Here is a 15760-nt window from a genome sequence, read left to right as displayed (position 1 = left end):
AGCCCGGCCACCAGGCGCTCGCTGACGGGCCCTTCCTCCGGGCCTGGCTCCAGAGGGGGGCCCCGGGCTTCCTCCGGGCCGGGTCGCATCTCTTCTCTCTTGTTCTTCCATGAGTGTTTTTTACCATTTCCCTATTAGCCAGCTTTACCTGTTTCCACCTCTCACGACGGGGACGTTAGGGTTGGATTTTGAGAGGACTCACACAGGGGAAAAGCCCTTTACGTGTACAGTTTGTGGCATGGGCTGTAGTCACAAGGGTAATCTAAAATTACACATGATGACTCACACAGGGGAAAGACCCTTTACGTGTACAGTTTGTGGCATGGGCTGCCGTCACACTGGGGAGTTAAAAGTACATATGAGGACTCATACAGGGGAAAAGCCCTTTACGTGTACAGTTTGTGGCATGGGCTGCAGTCAAATGCGTAGTCTAAAAGTACACATGAGGACTCACACAGGGGAAAAGCCCTTTACGTGTACAGTTTGTGGCATGGGCTGCAGTCAAATGCGTAGTCTAAAAGTACACATGAGGACTCACACAGGGGTAAAGCCCTTTACGTGTACAGTTTGTGGCATGGGCTGCAGTCAAAAGGGTAGTCTAAAAGTACACATGAGGACTCACACAGGGGTAAAACCCGTTACGTGTACAGTTTGTGGCACAGGCTTTAGTCGAAAGGATAATCTAAAATTACACATGAGGACTCATACAGGGGAAAAACCATTTACGTGTACAGTTTGTGAAAAAGGCTTTAGTCAGACTTGCAATCTAAAAACACACATGAAGATGTGTCATGAAGGGGAAAAAGCTGTTAAATGATGAGTGTTTTCTTTTCTTCAAATAAGGCATTATCTTGAGACTTATGTCAATTATTCAGTTTAGTCCAGCTAGATACATTAAACATGATGTACTATACATCAATTGTTTTAATACATTTTCAACTTGCATAATGACCTGCCGATATTGATATAACAATATGAGAAGCAGTGTTTGCCCACATTCTTCAGCAATACAAATGTCACATTCATTAATATTCACGGACTAGTGGTGCAATTGTAACTTGTCTCTGTGTTGACTAACATAATTATCATCATACTGTATTCCAATGACTTAGTTTGATTATATGTTTAGATTCTCTGTATTATGTTGTCTTCATAAAATTGTAACAGAAGATATTTACTCTGTAAAAAAGACTGTCCGCAATTTCTTCTTTTTCAAATAAAGGATTGACAGCTACACATCCTTTGTGTGTTTATTACAGAAAGCTCATCACAACACATGTGCTTCAACTTGTACTGTGAACAATACAGTGACAAGAACGGCTTCATTTTACATCCTGCATGCCAGACTATTACTATAAGGAACATGATAGGAGTATTAATTAAATTAAAAAGTCTACACATCTTTGACTTATACTTTCTACATTGAACATGGCAGGAGTACGTATTTAATGTTTCAGAGTGTATACTGTCCATTGTACATAGCCTGTAACTGTGACTACATGTAGATCTAGCGTATAATAAGAAATGCTTCATTTTCTAACAATTGTGTGCAAGGATGGTGACACATCCCTTAGTCATACTGTGATGATGGTTAAAACTATGACAAAATAATAGTAGTCGTGGACGTGAGTTGATATGTTATCTGACAATTGGTATGAATGAAACATACCAATTTGTACTCTCTGAGTTACAGACCCATTTGGTTCCTCCTAACCAGCAGGTCTGTGCATTGTCTTTATTTATGTGGTTTGGTTCTTGACTTTCACACTCTTATCTGTTCTTGTGTTGTGTCATTCTCACTGCTGTTGCTGCTATGATACGATATCCGAATTATTTTCCTTCTGGGATCAACAGTGGTTTATCTTATCTCATCTTATCGTGAGAGTGATCGACGTGAATGTGTAACCCCAAGGCGCCGTCCTCGCTGTCAGGAAAGACAGCGAAGGCTTTGGATTGAATAAACTCCCTTTTCTCAAGGTTCAGGGGTTCTTCATTGTTGCATATTCCATATGCCAATATGCCATATGTAATATAATAATAACACCCTGAGCGGGGTAGGACGGAGTTCTCTGTTCAATCAATTAGTAACGCCCAGTGCTCAGGATGGAGATTGATTAAAAAAAAGGACAGAGATTATTGATATCAGAACCGATCGCATCGCTCCACAGGCTGGGAGCGTGCATTATTATTTATAGTCGTAGGATACAGGAATTTCACCTTTATCTACCGTGTTAGAATAAATGGGATGTGAATGTTGTGGAATGTTTAGGAGCATATCTGTCCCATTGTTAATGGACAGGTGATAATGGGTTAGGGTGTGTAACCCTATTGCTGAATGGATCGACCAACCAATTTGCATGTGATCCTTTTAGTGTGACAAGTAGAGTGCATATAGCCTACTCCTACAGTATTGTGTGAATGGAACATGTATATACAGGATTGGGAATCATTTGCATTTAAATGATTTAAACTGGGAAATACTTAGCATCCCTGTGACAACATCTGATAGGTGACAAAAGCAATTTGAGCTTTTTGTCACATTCCTAATCCTAAATTCACCGCACCCACTGCACACAGCAATAGTCATTGTATGAAGTCATTCTCTCATGGTCAAATAGACATTTCACACATGCATGTTTAAAGAGCAACTTCAGCCCTTTTGCAACCATATCTTTCCTGGGGGGTTTATGTGGGAAATGTGTGTTTTTAGACATTTTAGTATTTCAAAGTGTCTGTGATGTCATGGACACTGGTCTCACTGCTGGATTACTACAATGACCATAATGCTTTGCTGCACTTGTGGAGAGGGAGAGGGCTGTCTTTTTGAGACAACATGTACTTCAGGAAGGAAATGAGACCAGTGTCCAGGACATCATTGGCACTTTGAAATACTAAAATATCTAAAAACATGTATTACACACAAAAAGTGTTTATTGTTTCCCAAACAACTTAAAATAAGATACGGTTGCAAAAGGGGTGAAATTGCCCTTTAAACGCAAGACAGGCTCGATTTTCTCTCCATGCTTATTTTCCAGTTAGTCTTGATATGATTGTCTATTGAGTCCATCATATCAAGTTAAAACTACATGTCCAGAACATGTCAAAACTACTACAGCTACTTTCTTCCTATTTTGATGAAGGTGGAACATTTAAAATATATTCTCAGCTTCTAGATCGGCTATTTTCATCATCTACAACACATTATAAAATAGGGCTTGAGAGGATCAATCGTGAATTTATCCTGTACAAAATAATATATAATTTAAGTATATTTCCATGCAAGATATGTATATTTCGGGGTCAAGTTGAAAAGGTTTGGGAAATCAGAAGTGGACAAACATGATGGACCATTGAGCCAGATAATGGACTCAGAACTTTAACAGTCACAATATCACCATCAAAGTCAGATTAAATGTTTTATTTCCAACAGATGTTTTATGTAACAGAGTCTGATGACTCAGAATGCTGAATGTGAAATATAAAGAAAGTTGAACATCAGTTCTTAAGTCTTAACACTGGGTCGCTGTGTGTCAAATAATGTAATTGTAAAAACTGTACTATACTGGTCTATAAAGCATGGTTTGGGGCATCTGATCGTGTGTTATATCATCAACTATTCATACCTCTATGGTCATTTGGGAAAGATTTGCTTTATGATCCTAGAAAAAAAAGATAGTATTCAGTTCAATGTGTCATATATCTGGAACAAACTTTCTGAAAACTGCAGCTCTGCAACAACTACACTTCTACACCTACAATGTATATAATTCATTTAAATTATCTTCATTTCCGTTCAAATCCAGGGTAGGAAAGTTACATAACGCTGCTGTACCTTTAGATGTTGTTGTGAGCAGTGATTGGCCCGTTTAGTTCTTGGTGTGTCCCGCCCCACTCACTCTGATTGGCCCACTGTTAGTATTTAACAAGAGCTTGGTCTGCTTTGTGTCACTTTGATCTCTGCTAGTTGTTAAGAGCTGAACTTCTCCTCTCTGCACTAGCTGAAGCATTTAGTCTTGGTTCTACTTTACTACATACTTTTATAATATTTTCGCTCAATTTAAAAATCTATTTGGGTTTTGAGTTATGGCTTTACTACAAACATTGAAGTCCTTGGTCAACCAGAGACTATCTGCTGCTGCTGAAGAGATATTTGGAGTCGTTGGAAGAATTCTAACAGAGTATGAGGATGAAGCTTTCCACATCAAGCAAGAAACTGACCGCCAACGCAGACTACTGGATATGGTTTTACAACCAATAGTCAAGCTACACAGAACAGGTTGGTAAAACCTTTACTACGTAAAGTTACAGGCTTGTTCATGTTTGAACACAACTGCATCAATCCAGTCTCTGTGGATATACCAGATAGCAATAGGTTGTAGCTAATGATAAATTATATTTGAGAAACAAGGAGAGACTTGTTTTAGAAATGAAGCATCGCTGAGGTAAGAAACAATCAATTGTGTGACACTTCACACTGGAATCAAAACAACATTAGGGCAGATATGGAACTAACAGCAGATGTGTCATGTTCAAACATGTAATAATGTGTTTCTCTTCTCTATCTTATGTCTAGACTCCATACACCTCCTTGTGTATAAAGAGGAGGTATTCACTGAGCAGCAGCAGAGAACCTCTAGTCTGGTCCAGGAGGAACCAGCTACTCCACAGATTAAAGAAGAACATGAGGAGAGAACCTCCAGTCTGATCAAAGAGGAACCAGCATCTCCACATATTAAAGAAGAACAGGAGGAGAGAACCTCCAGTCTGATCAAAGAGGAACCAGCGTCTCCACATATTAAAGAACACGATGAGCTACTTCAAAGATCAGAGGAGGATGGTGGATCAACAGAGACTTTACTATCAGTGAAACAAGAAGATGATGATGATGATGATGAAAACATACAAATAGAACCTGTATCCAGCACCTCATCTCAACAAATGACACCACAAGCTGATGTAGAGGACTGTGGAACATCACAACCAACTAGTGATGATCAGCTCCTCTCTTCACACTGTTCTGAATCTGACATCACTGAAGACAGTGATGAGTGGGATGAGACCATGGATGGCCAGTCAAGTTTAAACACAGTGAAATCACACAATACACAACACATGGGAGGAAATAGTTTGTCTTTGAGCACAGGCTTTAGTCGAAAGGATAATCTAAAAATACACATGAGGACTCACACAGGGGAAAAGCCCTTTACGTGTACAGTTTGTGGCAAGGGCTGTAGTCAAAAGGGTAATCTAAAATTACACATGATGACTCACAGAGGGGAAAAACCCATTACATGTAAAGTTTGTGGCAAGGGCTGTAGTCAAACAAATTATCTAAAACGACACATGATGACTCACACAGGGGAAAAGCCATTTGTTTGTACAGTGTGTGACATAGGCTTTAATCGAAAGACTAATCTAAAACGACACATGATGACTCACACATCGGAAAAGCCCTTTACGTGTACAGTTTGTGGCAAGGGCTGTAGTCAAACGAGTGATCTAAAACGACACATGATGACTCACACAGGGGAAAAGCCATTTGTTTGTACAGTGTGTGACAAAGGCTTTCATCTAAAGACTGAACTAAAACGACACATGAGGACTCACACAGGGGAAAAGCCCTTTACGTGTACAGTTTGTGGCAAGGGCTGTAGTCAAACGAGTGATCTAAAACGACACATGAGGACTCACACAGGGGAAAAGCCCTTAACGTGTACAGTTTGTGGCAAGGCCTGTAGTAGAACGAGTGATCTAAAACGACACATGAGGTCTCACACAGGGGAAAAACCATTTACGTGTACAGTTTGTGACAAAGGCTTTAGTCAAAGGGGTAGTCTAAAATTGCACATGATGACTCACACAGGGGAAAAGCCCTTTACGTGTACAGTTTGTGGCATGGGCTGCAATCAAAAGGGTAGTCTAAAAGTACACATGAGGACTCACACAGGGGTAAAACCCGTTACGTGTACAGTTTGTGGCACAGGCTTTAGTCGAAAAAATAATCTAAAAGTACACATGAGGACTCATACAGGGGAAAAACCCTTTGAGTGTAAAATTTGCAAAAAGGGCTTTATCCAGACTGGTAATCTAGAAAAACACATGAAGATACACAAATAGGAAAAAGCTGTAAATGATGAGTGCTAATGAGAGGGGCGCTATCCCCTCCTTTTGGCTTGTGTTTGGCTGATCACCCCATAGTGATGATTGGCTGAGCAAAGTATATATTGAAGATAAAAGTGAGGGCAGGAATTTGAAGACGCCAAAACATATTGTGTTGATTTTATAGTTTGAGATTAAAATGTCATATTCATTATTATTCATACACTAGTGGTGCAATTGTACCCAGTATATTTTAATCACTTAGTTGTATCATTTGTTTAGATTTTTTTTATAGAATAGTTGTCGTCATAGAATGCATTGTAACAGAAAATATGTACTATGCCATACCTGTAAGAAAACTGTCTGTAAATTATTATTTTTCTAATAAAGGGTTGACAGCTAAAGATCCTTGGGTTCATTACAAGAAGCTAATCACATCACATGTGTTTCAGTCACCTCCCTTAAGTATGGACGCCTTGTACTGTGAACAATACAGTGACAAGAACAGCATAATTTTATATCCTTCATACCAAACTATTACTATAAGGAACATGATATGAGTATTAATTAAATGAAACAATCTACACATATTTTACTTGAACTTTCTACATTGAACATGAAGTTCTAATGTTACAGAGTGCATACTGTCCATTGTACTTAACCTGTGACTACATGTAGATCTAGCGTAAAATAAGAAATGCTTCATGTTTCTAACATGTGTGTGTAAGGGTGGTGAGACATCCCATAGTCATACTGTGATGATGGTTAAAACTATGACAAAATAATAGTAGTTGTGGACGTGAGTTTATATGTTATCTGACAATTGGTATGAATGAAACATTGCCCACATTATTCAGCAATTAAAATGTCGCATTAATATTCACAGACTAGTTGTGCAATTGTAACTTGTCTCTGTGTTGACATGTGTTGTTTGGACTAACATATCATCATTGTGTATTTCAATGACTTAGTTTGATTATATGTTTAGATTCTCTGTATTATGAAGTCTTCATACAATTGTAACAGAACATATTTACTCTGTAAAAACACATATTTTCTTCTTTTTCAAATAAAGGGTTGACAGCTAGACATCCTTTGTATGTTCATTACATACAACTCATAAGAAATGCTTCATTTTCCAATAATTGTGTGCAAGAATGGTGACACATCCCGTAGTCATACTGTGATGATGGTTAAAAATTAGTGCTGTCAGGCGATATTTTTTTTAATCGCGATTAATCGCATGATTTGTGTAGTTAATCGCGCGATTAATCGCAATTAATCGCAAAACCTTTTTTGCTCTAAATTCAATGATGAACTGAAAGAAAACGCTGTATTGTAGAGATGTTCCGATCAGGTTTGACAACATTGAATGTTACTTTTTTTATTTACCTTTTTTCCACGTATGAAAAGACAAGTGCAATGTGCATTATTTTATGGCTTGCCCATTTTCTCTCTTTTGAATAATTCTGTGCAATTAGCACATTCAACACAAACAACTGTTTCCATAAAACAAACTAACATAGGCTACTTCTCTATAAGCAGAATCATGAATAGGCCTATTTAATTTATACAAAAGGAGAAGAGAGAGAGCAATGTGTTTGTGGCTCAAACTTTGTCTAATATTGTTTTAGAGCAGTGGTTCTCAAACATTCTCATGCCAAGAGCAAAGGACCCCCAATATTTTTTCAATCTACAAAGATAATCCCAAAATCGCTTATAAATTAAATTAAATTACTTACTAATCGCTTATTTGGCAACACTGGCCAGAAACGACCAGTGTTGCTTCTTTTTGTCTTATTTTGTATAGACCTAGGTGGCTTGTTTCTGCCATAGAGTTATACTGGCAACACCTCTGGGCTGGCTTCTAGTTAGCTGGTGCGGTAGCAGCAAGACCACTCGTCTCTCTGTGTGTACTGTCTGTCAGTCCCTGCTCCGTGACTGGGAGTTGGGACTGTGGACAGTCTGGAATAGAACTTTCTGTTACAATTAAATCCATAAAAAAGTACCACACAATTGAAAAGTATCGAAACTGTGATCGCAAGTTAGAAACGTGTGTGGCTATAACGAGGCACAGCTGTTTACAATGCGATGCTACATTAACAGCGGGGGTTTTGCTTTGGGTCTGGATGGATGAATTCAATTGCACAGGTTTCTCAAGCTTTTTTGGACTGGAACGTACACGAGCAAAACCTTTGTGAAATGTAAATGGAAGGCTGTTACTCCACTTTAAACATCCTAACAAGGGGTCTGGGAAGGGAGTGCATTGCAGGAACCAGTATTCCTCAACATCCCGCCTGCCAATCGCTGTGCTTTTTTTTGTTGCGTTAATGCGATAAAAAAATTAGTGCCGTTAATAAGGTGTTGCGTTAATGCATTAATAACGCGTTAACTTTGACAGCATTATTAAAAATATGACAAAATAATAGCAGTTGTGGACGTGAGTTGATACAGTATGTTATCTGACAAGGTATGAATGAAATATTTTTTAATATTTTATTTTTACTGTACAATACCAGTGCATTATTATTTCTAGTCGTAGGATACGGGAATTCCACCTTTATCTACCGTGTTAGAAGAAATGGGTTGTTAATGTTGAGGAATGTTTAGGAGCATGTCTGTCCCATTGTTAATGGACAGGTGATAATGGGTTAGGGTGTGTAACCCTATTGCTGAATGGATCGACCAACCAATTTGCATGTGATCCTTTTAGTGTGATAAGTAGAGTGCATATATCCTACTCCTACAGTATTGTGTGAATGGAGTGGAACATGTATATATATAGGATTGGGAATCATTTGCATTTAAATGATTTAAACTGGGAAATACTTAGCATCCCTGTGACAACATCTGATAGGTGACAAAAGCAACTTGTCACATTCCTAATCCTAAATTCACCGCACACAGCAATAGTCATTGTATGAAGTCATTCTCTCATAGTCAAATAGACATTTCACACATGCATGTTTAAAGGGCCACATCAGCCCTTTTGCAACCATATCTTTCCTGGGAGGTTTATGTGGGAAATGTGTGTTTTTAGACATTTTAGTATTTCAAAGTGTCTGTGATGTCATGGACACTGGTCTCAATGCTGGATTACTACAATGACCATAATGCTTTGCTGCACTTGTGGAGAGAGAGAGGGCTGTCTTTTTGACACAACATGTACTTCAGGAAGGAAGTGAGACCAGTGTCCATGACATCATTGGCACTTTGAAATACTAATATCTAAAAACACGTATTACACACAAAAAGTGTTTCTTGTTTCCCAAACAACTTAAAATAAGATACGGTTGCGAAAGGGGTGAAATTGCCCTTTAAACGCAAGACGGGCTCGATTTTCTCTACATGCTTATTTTCCAGTTAGTCTTGATATGATGGACTATTGAGTCCACCATATCAAGTTAAAACTACATGTGCAGAACATGTCAAAACTACTACAGCTACTTTCTTCCTATTTTGATGAAGGTGGAACATTTAAAATATATTCTCAGCTTCTAGATCGGCTATTTTCATCATCTACAACACATTATAAAATAGGGCTTGAGAGGATCAATCATGAATTTATCCTATACAAAATATATAATTTAAGTATATTTCCATGCAAGATATGTATATTTTGGGGTCAAGTTGAAAAGGTTTGGGAAATCAGACGTGGACAAACATGATGGACCATTGAGCCAGATAATGGACTCAGAACTTTAACAGTCACAATATCACCATCAAAGTCAGAGTAAATGTTTTATTTCCAACAGATGTTTTATGTAACAGAGTCTGATGACTCGGAATGCTGAATGTCTTCAGAAATATAAAGAAAGTTGAACATCAGTTCTTAAATCTTAACACTGGGTCGCTGTGTGTCAAATAATGCAATTGTAAAAACTGTACTATACTGGTCTATAAAGCATGGTTTGGGGCATCTGATCGTGTGTTATATCATCAACTATTCATACCTCTATGGTCATTTGGGAAAGATTTGCTTTATGATCCTAGAAAAAAAAGATAGTATTCAGTTCAATGTGTCATATATCTGGAACAAACTCCCTGAAAACTGCAGCTCTGCAACAACTCTGTTATATAAAATCCTTTCATTGAGAAGTTTTATTCTACGCTGACAATGTATATAATTCATTTAAATTATCTTCATTTCCGTTCAAATCCAGGGTAGATTAGGAAAGTTACATAACGCTGCTGTACCTTTAGATTTTGTTGTGAGCAGTGATTGGCCCGTTTAGTTCTTGGTGTGTCCCGCCCCACTCACTCTGATTGGCCCACTGTTAGTATTTAACAAGAGCTTGGTCTGCTTTGTGTCACTTTAATCTCTGCTAGTTGTTAAGAGCTGAACTTCTCCTCTCTGCACTAGCTTGAAGCATTTAGTCTTTGTTTTGGTTCTACTTTACTACATACTTTTATAATATTTTCGCTCAATTTAAAAATCTATTTGGGTTTTGAGTTATGGCTTTACTACAAACATTGAAGTCCTTGGTCAACCAGAGACTATCTGCTGCTGCTGAAGAGATATTTGGAGTCGTTGGAAGAATTCTAACAGAGTACGAGGATGAAGCTTTCCACATCAAGCAAGAAACTGACCGCCAACGCAGACTACTGGATATGGTTTTACAACCAATAGTCAAGCTACACAGAACAGGTTGGTAAAACCTTTACTACGTTAACTGTTACAGGCTTGAACACAACTGCATCAATCCAGTCTCTGTGGATATACAAGATAGCAATAGGTTGAAGCTAATGAGAAATTATATTTGAGAAACAAGGAGAGGCTTGTTTTAGAAATTAAGCATCGCTGAGGTAAGAAACCATCAATTGTGTGACACTTCACACTGGAATAAAACATTAGGACAGATATGAAACTAACAGTAGAAGTGTCATGTTCAAACATGTAATAATGTGTTTCTCTTCTCTATCTTGTCTAGACTCCATACACCTCCTTGTGTGTAAAGAGGAGGTATTCACTGAGCAGCAGCAGAGAACCTCTAGTCTGGTCCAGGAGGATTCAGAGCCTCCACAGATTAAAGTCGAACAGGAGGAGATAACCTTCAGTCTGGTCCAGGAGGAACCAGAGCCTCCACAGATTAAAGTCGAACAGGAGGAGATAACCTCCAGTCTGGTCCAGGAGGAACCAGCAACTCCACAGATTAAAGTCGAACAGGAGGAGATAACCTCCAGTCTGGTCCAGGAGGAACCAGAGTCTCCACAGATTAAAGAAGAACAGGAGGAGAGAACCTCCAGTCTGATCAAAGAGGAACCAGCGTCTCCACAGATTAAAGAGGAACACGATGAGCTACTTCAAAGATCAACAACACAAGCTGATGTAGAGGACTGTGGAACATCACAACCAACTAGTCAGCTCCTCTCTTCACACTGTTCTGAATCTGACATCACTGAAGACAGTGATGAGTGGGATGAGACCATGGATGGCCAGTCAAGTTTAAACACAGTGAAATCACACAATATACAACACATGGGAGGAAATAGTTTGTATTTGAGCACAGGCTTTAGTCAAAAGGATAATCTAAAAATACACATGAGGACTCACACAGGGGAAAAACCCTTTGAGTGTAAAGCTCTTAACGTGTACAGTTTGTGGCAAGGCCTGTAGTAGAACGAGTGATCTAAAACGACACATGATGACTCACACAGGGGAAAAGCCCTTTACGTGTACAGTTTGTGGCAAGGCCTGTAGTAGAATGAGTGATCTAAAACGACACATGAGGACTCACACAGGGGAAAAGCCCTTTACGTGTACAGTTTGTGACAAAGGCTTTAGTCAAAGGGGTAGTCTAAAATTGCACATGATGACTCACACAGGGGAAACCCCCATTACATGTACAGTTTGTGGCAAGGGCTGTAGTCAAAAGAGTAATCTAAAATTACACATGATGACTCACACAGGGGAAAAGCCCTTTACGTGTACAGTTTGTGGCATGGGCTGCAGTCAAAAGGGTAGTCTAAAAGTACACATGAGGACTCACACAGGGGTAAAACCAGTTACGTGTAAAGTTTGTGGCACAGGCTTTAGTCGAAAAAATAATCTAGAAGTACACATGAGGACTCATACAGGGGAAAAACCCTTTGAGTGTAAAATTTGCAAAAAGGGCTTTACCCAAACTGGTCATCTAGAAAAACACATGAAGATACACAAAGAGGAAAATGATGAGTGCTAATGAGAGGGGCGCTATCCCCTCCTTTTGGCTTGTGATTGGCTGATCACCCCATAGTGATGATTGGCTGAGCAAAGTATATATTGAAGATAAAAGTGAGGGCAGGAATTTGAAGACGCCAAAACATATTGTCTTGATTTTATAGCTTGAGATTAAAATGTCATATTCATTATTATTCATACACTAGTGGTGCAATTGTACCCAGTATATTTTAATCACTTAGTTGTATAATTTGTTTAGATTTTCTTTATAGAATAGTTGTCTTCATAGAATGCATTGTAACAGAAAATATGTACTATGCCATACCTGTAAGAAAACTGTCTGTAAATTCTTATTTTTCTAATAAAGGGTTGACAGCTAAAGATCCTTGTGTTCATTACAAGAAGCTAATCACATCACATGTGTTTCAGTCACCTCCCTTAAGTATGGACGCCTTGTACTGTGAACAATACAGTGACAAGAACAGCATCATTTTATATCCTTCATACCAAACTATTACTATAAGGAACATGATATGAGTATTAATTAAATGAAACAATCTACACATATTTTACTTGAACTTTCTACATTGAACATGAAATGAGTAAGTCCTAATGTTACAGAGTGCATACTGTCCATTGTACTTAACCTGTGACTACATGTAGATCTAGCGTAAAATAAGAAATGCTTCATTTTCCAACAATTGTGTGCAAGGATGGTGACACATCCCTTAGTCATACTGTGATGATGGTTAAAACTATGACAAAATAATAGTAGTCGTGGACGTGAGTTGATATGTTATCTGACAATTGGTATGAATGAAACATACCAATTTGTACTCTCTCTGAGTTACAGACGCCTTTGGTTCCTCCTAACCAGCAGGTCTGTGCATTGTCTTTTATTATTTTTATTTATATGGTTTGGTTCTTGACTTTTACACTCTTATCTGTTCTTGTGTTGTGTCATTCTCACTGCGGTTCCTTCTGGGATCAACAGTGGTTTATCTCATCTTATCGTGAGAGTGATCGACGTGAATGTGTAACCCCAAGGCGCCGTCCTCGCTGTCAGGAAAGACAGCGAAGGCTTTGGATTGAATAAACTCCCTTTTCTCAAGGTTCAGGGGTTCTTCATTGTTGCATATTCCATATGCCAATATGCCATATGGAAAAGGAACCAGAACATAAAAATGAACTATTATTAATATTAATAATAACACCCTGAGCGGGTAGGACGGAGTTCTCCGTTCAATCAATTAGTAATGCCCAGTGCTCAGGACGGAGATTGATATTGATATCAGAACTGATCGCATCGCTCCACAGGATGGGAGCGAGCATTATTATTTCTAGTCGTAGGATACAGGAATTTCACCTTTATCTACCGTGTTAGAATAAATGGGATGTGAATGTTGTGGAATGTTTAGGAGCATGTCTGTCCCATTGTTAATGGACAGGTGATAATGGGTTAGGGTGTGTAAGCCTATTGCTGAATGGATCGACCAACCAATTTGCATGTGATCCTTTTAGTGTGATAAGTAGAGTGCATATAGCCTACTCCTAGAGTGGAACATGTATATACAGGATTGGGAATCATTTGCATTTAAATGATTTAAACTGGGAAATACATCCCTGTGACAACATCTGATAGGTGACAAAAGCAATTTGAGCTTTTTGTCACATTCCTAATACTAAATTCACCGCACCCACTGCACACAGCAATAGTCATTGTATGAAGTCATTCTCTCATGGTCAAATAGACATTTCACACAAGCATGTTTAAAGGGCCACTTCAGCCCTTTTGCAACCATATCTTTCCTGGGGGGTTTATGTGAAAAATGTGTGTTTTTAGACATTTTAGTATTTCAAAGTGTCTGTGATGTCATGGACACTGGTCTCACTGCTGGATTACTACAATGACCATAATGCTTTGCTGCACTTGTGGAGAGGGAGAGGGCTGTCTTTTTGAGACAACATGTACTTCAGGAAGGAAATGAGACCAGTGTCCATGACATCATTGGCACTTTGAAATACTAAAATATCTAAAAACAAGTATTACACACAAAAAGTGTTTCTTGTTTCCCAAACAACTTAAAATAAGATACGGTTGCAAAAGGGGTGAAATTGCCCTTTAAACGCAAGACAGGCTCGATTTTCTCTCCATGCTTATTTTCCAGTTAGTCTTGATATGATTGACTATTGAGTCCATCATATCAAGTTAAAACTACATGTCCAGAACATGTCAAAACTACTACAGCTACTTTCTTCCTATTTTGATGAAAGGTGGAACATTTACAATATATTCTCAGCTTCTAGATCGGCCATTTTCATCATCTACAACACATTATAAAATAGGGCTTGAGAGGATTAATCGTGAATTTATCCTATACAAAATAATATATAATTTAAAGGAGAATTCCATGCTAGAATGCTTTCTTATCTTTCTTACCTTTCTTTGTAGTTGTTACGTCCCTACCAAAGAGGTCCAGGTGTTTTTTTGTGCAAACACTCCTTATTGGCTATTTCCCCTACCATAAGCCCTCAATGAATTTAATTGAATGGGAATTGAATGTGGCTATGGGGTGTTGTGCTAATTCGCTTATTTCCATCTAAATAAGTAGTAAAGTGTGCCGCTTGGGATATTATTTACATTATGAAGAGAGGATATATACAAAAGAATAAGCACAAGCACAACACCCCATAGCCCCATTCAATTCAATGCAATTCATTTAGGGCTTATGGTAGGGGGAATAGCCAATAAGGAGCTTTTGCACAAAATAACACCTGGACCTCTTTGGTGGGGACGTAACAACTACAAAGAAAGGTAAGAAAGCCTTTTAGTATGGAATTCTCCTTTAAGTATATTTCCATGCAAGATATGTATATTTTGGGGTCAAGTTGAAAAGGTTTGGGAAATCAGAAGTGGACAAACATGATGGACCATTGAGCCAGATAATGGACTCAGAACTTTAACAGTCACAATATCACCATCAAAGTCAGAGTAAATGTTTTATTTCCAACAGATGTTTATGTAACAGAGTCTGATGACTCAGAATGCTGAATGTCTTCAGAAATATAAAGAAAGTTGAACATTAGTTCTTAAATCTTAACACTGGGTCGCTGTGTGTCAAATAATGCAATTGTAAAAACTGTACTATACTGGTCTATAAAGCATGGTTTGGGGCATCTGATCGTGTGTTATATCATCAACTATTCATACCTCTATGGTCATTTGGGAAAGATTTGCTTTATGATCCTAGAAAAAAAAAGATAGTATTCAGTTCAATGTGTCATATATCTGGAACAAACTCCCTGAAAACTGCAGCTCTGCAACAACTGTTATATAAAATCCTTTCATTGATAATTTTTATTCTACACTGACAATGTATATAATTCATTTAAATTCTCTTCATTTCCGTTCAAATCCAGGGTAGATTAGGAAAGTTACATAACGCTGCTGTACCTTTAGATTTTGTTGTGAGCAGTGATTGGCCCGTTTAGTTCTTGGTG

The 15760-nt window shown here is 38.3% G+C and overlaps 1 protein-coding gene across 1 annotated transcript in view; it reads right to left on the bottom strand.

The window, feature by feature from the left end:
• The window catches only part of LOC310873814 (small ribosomal subunit protein mS39-like), a gene marked incomplete at both ends in the record, with an annotated part of 150862 nt that overhangs the window by 118682 nt on the left and 16420 nt on the right, over positions 1-15760 (bottom strand). The gene's annotated exons all lie outside the window — the stretch shown is intronic.

This window comes from Protomyctophum parallelum (genome assembly GCF_964188405.1).
Source record: "Protomyctophum parallelum genome assembly, chromosome: 16".
Classification (NCBI taxonomy): domain Eukaryota; kingdom Metazoa; phylum Chordata; class Actinopteri; order Myctophiformes; family Myctophidae; genus Protomyctophum; species Protomyctophum parallelum.
Note: the sequence above shows the minus strand (reverse complement) of the source record. Positions and strands in the feature narration are given on the sequence as shown.